Source organism: Phragmites australis, chromosome 3 (genome assembly GCF_958298935.1).
Source record: "Phragmites australis chromosome 3, lpPhrAust1.1, whole genome shotgun sequence".
Classification (NCBI taxonomy): Eukaryota; Viridiplantae; Streptophyta; class Magnoliopsida; order Poales; family Poaceae; genus Phragmites; species Phragmites australis.
In genome coordinates this window covers 48425302-48433424 of record NC_084923.1, presented here as the reverse complement: position 1 = coordinate 48433424, position 8123 = coordinate 48425302, and the positions used below count along the sequence as shown (strand labels likewise).

Here is an 8123-nt window from a genome sequence, read left to right as displayed (position 1 = left end):
TTTTAAATTCTACACATGATTTTTTGGTGAATCCAATTAAAATAAGTTGCACATGGATTATAAAACACGCACAAAAAGTTTAATAATTTTTGGAGAAATATAAGACCACTTTTTAAATGAATTCAGTTAAAATCAGATTTTGTGTGAACTTGATGTACAATACTATAGTTTTTAATTTTACTTTACTAATCACAATATTTATAATTTTGTATTATAAATAATATCATGTGTGTGGTTTTGTGCGATTCACGCGAGAAAGAAGGATGAGACATGAGCGACATGGAGGAGACCCCTCTCCGTGGCGACATGGAGGAGTCGCTTCAGTTGAAAGCAAAGGTGGGAGGAATAGAGCACAGGACACGAGTAGGAGACCCCTCTCCGTGGCTCCTCCCCCTTTCCCTGCCCCATGCACCTCAAGAAATGTGACAGTTGTCTCACTTCACGGTTCACACATACACACGAACGCTAGCTCATGAGAGAGAGACGGAGAGAGTCTTGTGATCTTCCTCTCACTATAAATAGGGCAAGGCACCCTTGGATCCAATCCATCTTCACTTGCAGCACTCAACTCTCCATATTCCAAAGCACCTCAACCTTTCTTTCCCTCTCGGTTGCTCTATAGTTCTTGCACCCTTGTTCTCTTGCGGCCATTGCTAGCTGCTTCTTCTTCTTCCTCCACTTCTCATGCAGCTAGCTAGTAGTGTGCATGGCAGCAATAAGATCTGAGAAGAAGGGTATGGAACAATCCTTGAAGCTCAGGAGGGATAGCGCCTAGAAAATCACTAGATTGGAACCCTGAGAAGAAAGAGAGATAATCTAGTCTCTTTTTCTCTGACAGTTCTGTCTATCAATCTCAAGTGCTATCTATCCTGAGCTCCACGGCTTGTTCTTACCACACGCCGCCTGCAGGCCGAGTTCCTATGCAGAGATCATTCAACACCAACCACAGCGCCGTATGTTCATGGGCTCATGGCTCCTACTGTTGCAATGCAGGTGAGATGTAGATACTGTTGCTTGCAGCGCAGACATGTTCTAGCGCGCTTGACATTGCTGGCCTGCGACCAAGGTATCGATCTCCTCCTGGATCCATTACTATTTTACCAAATCCGTGAAAGAGATGAGGTGTGTTCATGCACGCATGCTTCGAACCGTTCATGCGTGTAGATCGATCCATCCGTCCACATAAAAAAGTTGCACATATATATATGCATCTCTTCCCAAGTAATGGGCATGGCCGGACGGCTTAACTTGCTACCGTACAAAGGTGAGTAAATGCTAACCTAACCGATTCAAGAGCATGTTCCATCCTCGGAAACGGGTTCTTTACGCTGGGAACAAAAGTCGCAGAGAATTGTAAGTGTGACTTAGATACAGTAATCTTGCTACAACGTTTTTGACACAGCAAATTGCCACAGTGTCTTAGATACAGTAAAATAAGTCACGGTACTATTTACAGCCCACCAAAATTACTGTTCGCTCGTGACTTTTGATCCCTAAGTCAGAGGATCCGTTTATCCTCTCATCTCCTGCTGCAATTCATAGCTAGCTAGTTTATTCTCTATTCTCCATACCTCTGTAAATTACGAATAAATAAAACTAGCAAAAATAACAGTGACTTGTGAGGAATTTTAAGCTTGTAGTATCAAGCATCCAATACAATCTCACATGTCATATTTTCTGTGCTGCATTTGTTTGCACTAGCAGTGAGTATTTTGCACCGATGTATGTTCATTTTTCTTTTCTACACTTGAAATGTGTCAACAAAGCAGGGTCTTGCACACTTGCACTGTGATTCATACAGCAGGCGTGCATGCAACAGCGGGTTTAAGTGGAAAATGTATTTGCGTTATGAACCTAATTTATAGGTAAAATTACCGATGGAACAAGAGGGAATCATGTGAGAGGAAATATGATAGGAAATCGCGCTATGAATTAAGATCCGATCACAGCATTATTTTCCGGTTTTAGTGGCGAAAGTCTGGTCTCCAATCCAATCAGGTTGCCATGTCTTGATGGCTACCATTTCAGGACATGTAGGTAGGGGGCCGGATCCTCTACGCCAACGGACTCGAACCATGGCCCATGACGCCTCGCACCTACGCACAGAATGGGCTACCAGGACCACCTCCGTCCATGTTTCTTGCAGAACCAACGAATTAATTCTTTTTTTGCTACCTGTATGTCAGTATGTGGGCTCCTCGTGTTCTGCTCGTGAAATATTTGATGATACTAGTACCTGATGTGATGATATTTACCGATTGATATCCAATGTACTCTGCTTCAGTTTTCAATGTTGTGTACCTGTAGCAGAGGAGCACTTGCTGCTCCCTGCCTTTTTATATTTCTCGTACATATCTGAAATCCTGCGAATTTTATCGTTTCTTGCTTCTGCTGTCGAGACTGGAGACAATGTCCTCGATGAACAATGCAGGAAATTGTTTTTTCTTGTACTGAAACTTCTCAATCTTCGATGATTCACTGTTGCACAGTTCCTTTGAGTGCCTACTGTTCTTTTTTAAGAGTGTATACTGTTCCAGGTTAGCGCATTATCGAAGCAAAGCAGTACTCCATCGTGTGCTGATTTGGCGTTCTAATCAAACTCCGTGCACGCCACGAATAGCAGCTACTGTTGGGCTTTGGGATTCTGATACTGTAAAATCCCGGAGCAAAGCTGCTGCTGCTACCAGACGGTACAGGTCGAAGTGCTGCACGTGTTCCAGTGAAACTTGCCCAAACCACACTGGCACTGTGCAAAGCTACTCCAGCTTTTGTTCGCTGATGGATCGAGCACATATCTGTCATGCTCTGAATTTGCAATTCTGCGTGCTAGGCTTCGACAGCAACTGAGCCTGAGCATACTACACCTGACTGGTACGTGTAAATCAAGCAGCCATATGAAAACCTGCAAACTAAGCTAACAATAGTACATTGAAATAGCCGGACCGTATTTTTTAAAGCAATGGCACAATTTAATAACGTGGCTAATCTCACTATAATATTTTATAGCGATATACTTAATTAAAAATTTATCTATTTTATATTATTTGGACTCTTTATTTAAGAATTTTGCTTCTAAAATTATATAGAAACCGAACTGCTATTTTTTTTCATAATTTTAATTTCGAATTTAACAATTTATTAATCGTATTTGATATATACTACTCCATCCAGTTATAAATACTTATCGCTTTTGACTTTTTACGGTTTTCGACGTATAACTTTGACTATTATTTTTTATTAAAATATTATTTATAATATTTAATAAAAAAATAATATTATAAAAAAATTCAAGACAAATCTACGTATGTGATTTTTATCTTTTTAAATTAAATATTTTAGAAGTTATTGGCTATCAAGTTTTAAAATGTTGACTCGGTTTTGATCAAAGTAACCAGCATTTGTGACCGAAAAAAGTATTTGATTTAATCAAGACCGTTAGAATTTGATTGCGGGTGCTATTAGGCTAGTTTTTGAAACAACATTCCAACTCGTCCATGCTTGGTTTATAGATTATCAGCTTCAAGATGCTTTTTTTTTATCTGGTCTACTCCGCATGTAAAGTTAGCTATATAAGTTAAAATATTGTAATAATTAATTATTGGCCCTATACATCTCATGATAAAAAAAGTACGATGTTTTACCCATTTTCTAAAAACTCGTCCATGCCGGGACACAATCACAACCGTGGACAACCCGTGGGCGGCGAACACCAGCCCAAAAGAGGAGGATGCCCCAGTCTACGGCGCGCCGCCTCGCGCTCGCCGCGGCGCCCACGACGCGGAGGTGGAAGAGCGCGGGCAGCACGAAGGAGAGCTTCGCGCACACCGTGCTCCCGACGAAGGACGCAACGACTCGAACGCCGGAATGAAGCACGCTATTGCAGACAGCGCGGCCAGCACCGCGACGCGGCTCACGTGCAGCGCCGCGCGCTCGGCGCCGCCGCGGCAGTGCTTCCGCAGCCATCAGCCCGGATCGAACAGCCGCGCCTCAACAATCTCGTGGATCGGGTGCATCATGATTGGGAACGTGAGCGCCAGCGCAATGCACAGCAAGACCTGCCGAAAAAAGAATCAAGAAATTGAGGGTATGAAACGGATCGGATGATCATGTTTGCATCAATGCATCGTGCGTGAGATTTCTATTGACCTTGACTGCGGCGGTAGACCAGTTGATGGGGAGATTCAGCGTGATGATGTCCTTGGTGGCGCCGTAGGCGAGGTAGCCGCAGACGCCGAAGCAGACGTACACGATGGTGACGCCGGCGATGGCCTGGAAGAGCACGGAGCGGAACTTGCTCCGGTCTGACATGGATGCCTCCAGCGCCAGCGTCAAGCGGAACCCCTCGGAGCAGAACACGGCGAAGCCGCAGGCGAACGTGACGCCCCAGAGCCCAGCGAGCGGGCTCCGGTCCGCGAACGGCTCCCGGCCGCGCACGGCGAGGAGCTGGAGGTCCTCCTTGATGACGGTGGCCACGGCCAGGACGGTGCACGCATCCGCGAGGGTGCTGAACGGCGCAAGCGACGAGAGCGAGCGGATGAAGGAGAGCGCGGCCTGGATCGGCAGCAGGAGCGCGAGGACGGAGGAGACGTTCTGGCCGATGAAAACGAGGTAGGCGACGGCGCCGCCGGTCTGGGAGAGGATGATGGTGGCCTCTGTGATGTACCGGCCGATCCGGCTGAAGCATTTCTAGCCCAAGTCGCCGTAGGTGTAGTTGCAACGATGATTCTGCGGGTGGCCATGCTCCTCGCCTCCTCCTCCTCTGTTTCTCGCTCTCATAGCTTATCTCTACATTCCAGCTTTAAACTGAATCTTTTAGAAAATGAACTTCAGAATTGTTGGAGCTGCATCGCGCAGCCCCTCTCCAGAGATAACTCGCTCATGCTATCACCCGATCACCTGAAACTCAGGCGAACCCGAGGAAGAAGTTGAATAGTGAAAACAGATGGATTTTGCGCTGCACAACTTCGCAGCTTTTTTTGCTTGCTTTCTCCTTTTATTTATGAGAGATTTTACAATGCTTGGGATTAACGAGAGCCGTCCATTTGCTCAAATCCAATGATTAAAAAATAAGAGGTACCTAATAAGAGGTATTTTAAGTTGTGGGTCGGAACTAAAAAATGTGAGTCAGACATCAACTGAAAGATAAAATTAAAGGGTATATTAGTAATTTCATTCTCTTTCAGAATTAGAGAGGAGGGTAATTTAGTACGCAGTACTAGTGCATCTTGGTTGAATTCACGAGAGGGGCTTGTCTCTCTGTGCTTCTCGCTGCCGTGTGCTCGCCGTCGACCGCGCGCCCATGCGGTGGCGGAGCGTGGGGCGGGACTCGAAGGATCCAACACGTGTGGCCGCGCAGTGGCCGTGGTCATGGCCATCGCCAGCCGCCGCGAAAGTCGTCGAGTGGTGCGTCGCTGTGTGCAACTGCGACGCCGTGAAGTGCGTTGGTGGCACCTTCCTGGCAGCGGCAGCCTCCAAGCAACGACGCAACTTGGCGGAATCACCACCTCTCAGGACTCTTCTGCCCAACAGATCAAAATCCTCCCACAAAGTCCAACCATGTTGCAACCTGAATCCTAATCCAATTGAATCGGGCTGAGCAGGAATCGAATCTTCAGATTCTTGAGGGGAAGACTGGAGTACAACGTTGGGCAGAAAAAGAAGCCAGGCAGAGGAGATTGAAAGGCGGCCCATCCTCTGGCCAGGGTCCCTGGGCGGCGGCGGATCAAATAACAACAGTGAGGGCGGCTGTGAGTTGGGGAACAGCTGGCTGTGGCACCGTAGCAGAGACGAGGTCTGTAACATGACGGAGAAGACGACCTTCGTGTTGTTTTAGCGCAGCGGATAATTACAGTTCCTAACCTACCCTCATTAATATCAACGGTCCATATTTTTTAGAGGAAAGGTTCCTCAGGTACCTCCCAAGCACCGTAACACTCCTCTTTATTTATACTTGATTAGCTAACTGAACTCTTATGGAATCGGCTGCACCAGCCACGACTAGCTCAGCACGCCCGCACCACGCACACATGCACACCGCGACAGCCTCGCCACGAACAAGCGTGACTCCGGTCACATGCAAGTAAATACAAAGATACGCTAATAAGAATAAGTGAAAAGGGATGAAACTAGTATTAATAAGATCGAGAAAATGATTATTAATTGCAGAAATCGGATCGATCGAATAATAAGATATTCGTTTCTAGATGAATAAGTGCAAAATGGAAGCAAAAGCATGCAGTAGAATGCGGCGCCGCTGGCTGCCGCAACATCGAGGGCACCGGCAAACCAACCGGTGGTGCGGAAGGCGTATGGCAGGTCGAGCACCCCGGTGCCGACGATGGAGACGACAATGTTCCCCAGCGTCTGCGCGGGCGTCGCGCCCCTCCTCCCCTCCAGCAGCGGCACCTTCGCCTCCGCCGCCATCGACCCCGGCACTTAGCCCCGTCTCTTCAGCAGCAAGCAAACCTTGAGTAGTTGAGCTTAGCTCGGCTCGGCTACCGAGCGACAACTTCTTTTCGCGCGAGGATGAGGATGAATGGATGGATGATCATTAGTGGCGTGGCGGGTGGTGGGGTAGCCGGGTAAGCACATGATGTCTCGCCAGTTTCTTTAAGATACATCGAGGACACGCATAATATATGTATGGAGTACATATATTATGCGTATATACGTGTGTATCTATATACACGTTATGAAAGAGATTGAAAATATAAAACCTTCAATACGCGAGCAATACCACTAAACATATACCCACGTATGTATCTTACTTAATTCAGACTAATCTCACATGCTACTAGAGAAATACCCTAGCGTGACATCTGAGCATCGATCCTTCTTAGGATCAAACTCGAGCGGATAGGCTGGGCACATCCAGCGCTACCACCGAGCCGATTCGCGATGTCACGCCAGTTTTGTGTGTGTTCGCCGTCTGGAAACCTGAGAAGATCGCCACGGCTGACAGCACTTTCCCCATTTTTTGGGCTCGTTGATTGCTTGGGTCTGGTTGATCGGGTGGGTCTTCTGTAACAAACCGACAGAGAATTGGAGTGGATAACAAAGGGGAAAAGTAAAGCAAGCCGGGTGGGAGATCAGAAGAGAGCCGTGGTCACGGGACAATTCTAGAGACAAGAGGACCCTGGTGTATCACTTTGTAACGTGTATAATTTTCAAACAACATTTTACTAAATATGAATTAGTAACCAGTATTAATTCCTGTTTCACGTGTGCACCACAGCACCAGGTAGCTCACCTTGGCTTCGTGATCGAGGAGAATCACGGAAACAGTGTGGCGTCGTGTTCCATTCACCTCGTCGATACCGAATACAGGGTGCTCTGCTCTATTCATCCATATCCAACTCCTCCCTGACAGATGGGACCCAAACGCAATCACGCACTCACGTGACACTCATTCCCGCCTTTGCTAGGATCCGAATCCTTTGCACTAATGATAAATTAATGTAGTGGATCATTCATTGTACAGTGAAATAAGGCTGATGCTACAGTATAATATATCACCTAATCACTATCTGTTGTTGTACCAGTGATCTGATTTACTGCACAGGAGTAATAAGTTACACTACAATAGCAATACTATAACACTGGATTGGTACATCCATTGCGGATCGGGTCTAATATATTTTTACTGTAACTACAGTGCTGGCCGCCGTCGTCGCCCTCTTCTCCCCAGGCGCCTTCTCCTGTTGCTTGTGCTCCTTCCTTGCCTGACGACGTAGGCGTTTCTGGTTGCGTCTTGCTCCTCCTTCAGTCATGGCATCGTCGCCGAGATCCATCTGGTGGGCGCCGGTGAGTTCTGGAGTCGCGTGGAGCACGCTCGGTTGTCACGCACCAAAAACTACTATGGGCTTTCCGCTTTTTGCTTTCATTCCACACGGGTTGGTGTTGACAGATTGTGTGGAGGCGATGCCGCCATGGACGGCATGGAGCTCTGTTACAAGGTACTGTTGTGGAATCGGCTATGGCGATGGTGGCTGTGCAGCCGGCGACGGCAGGTTAGGAAGGACGGCGTGCAACAGCTGCCTGCCGGGGTCTACAGGCAGTGTCAGTGAACCAGTATTTGCTGTTTTGGGCCAAGCTAGGCCAGCAGGCCAGGCCACACGTGTATG

General features: G+C 47.2%; 1 pseudogene; it reads right to left on the bottom strand.

Annotated features, from left to right (window-relative positions):
- Positions 1-3544: 3544 nt before the first annotated feature.
- Positions 3545-6424, bottom strand: LOC133910820 (amino acid transporter ANT1-like; annotated as a pseudogene).
- Positions 6425-8123: the final 1699 nt, after the last annotated feature.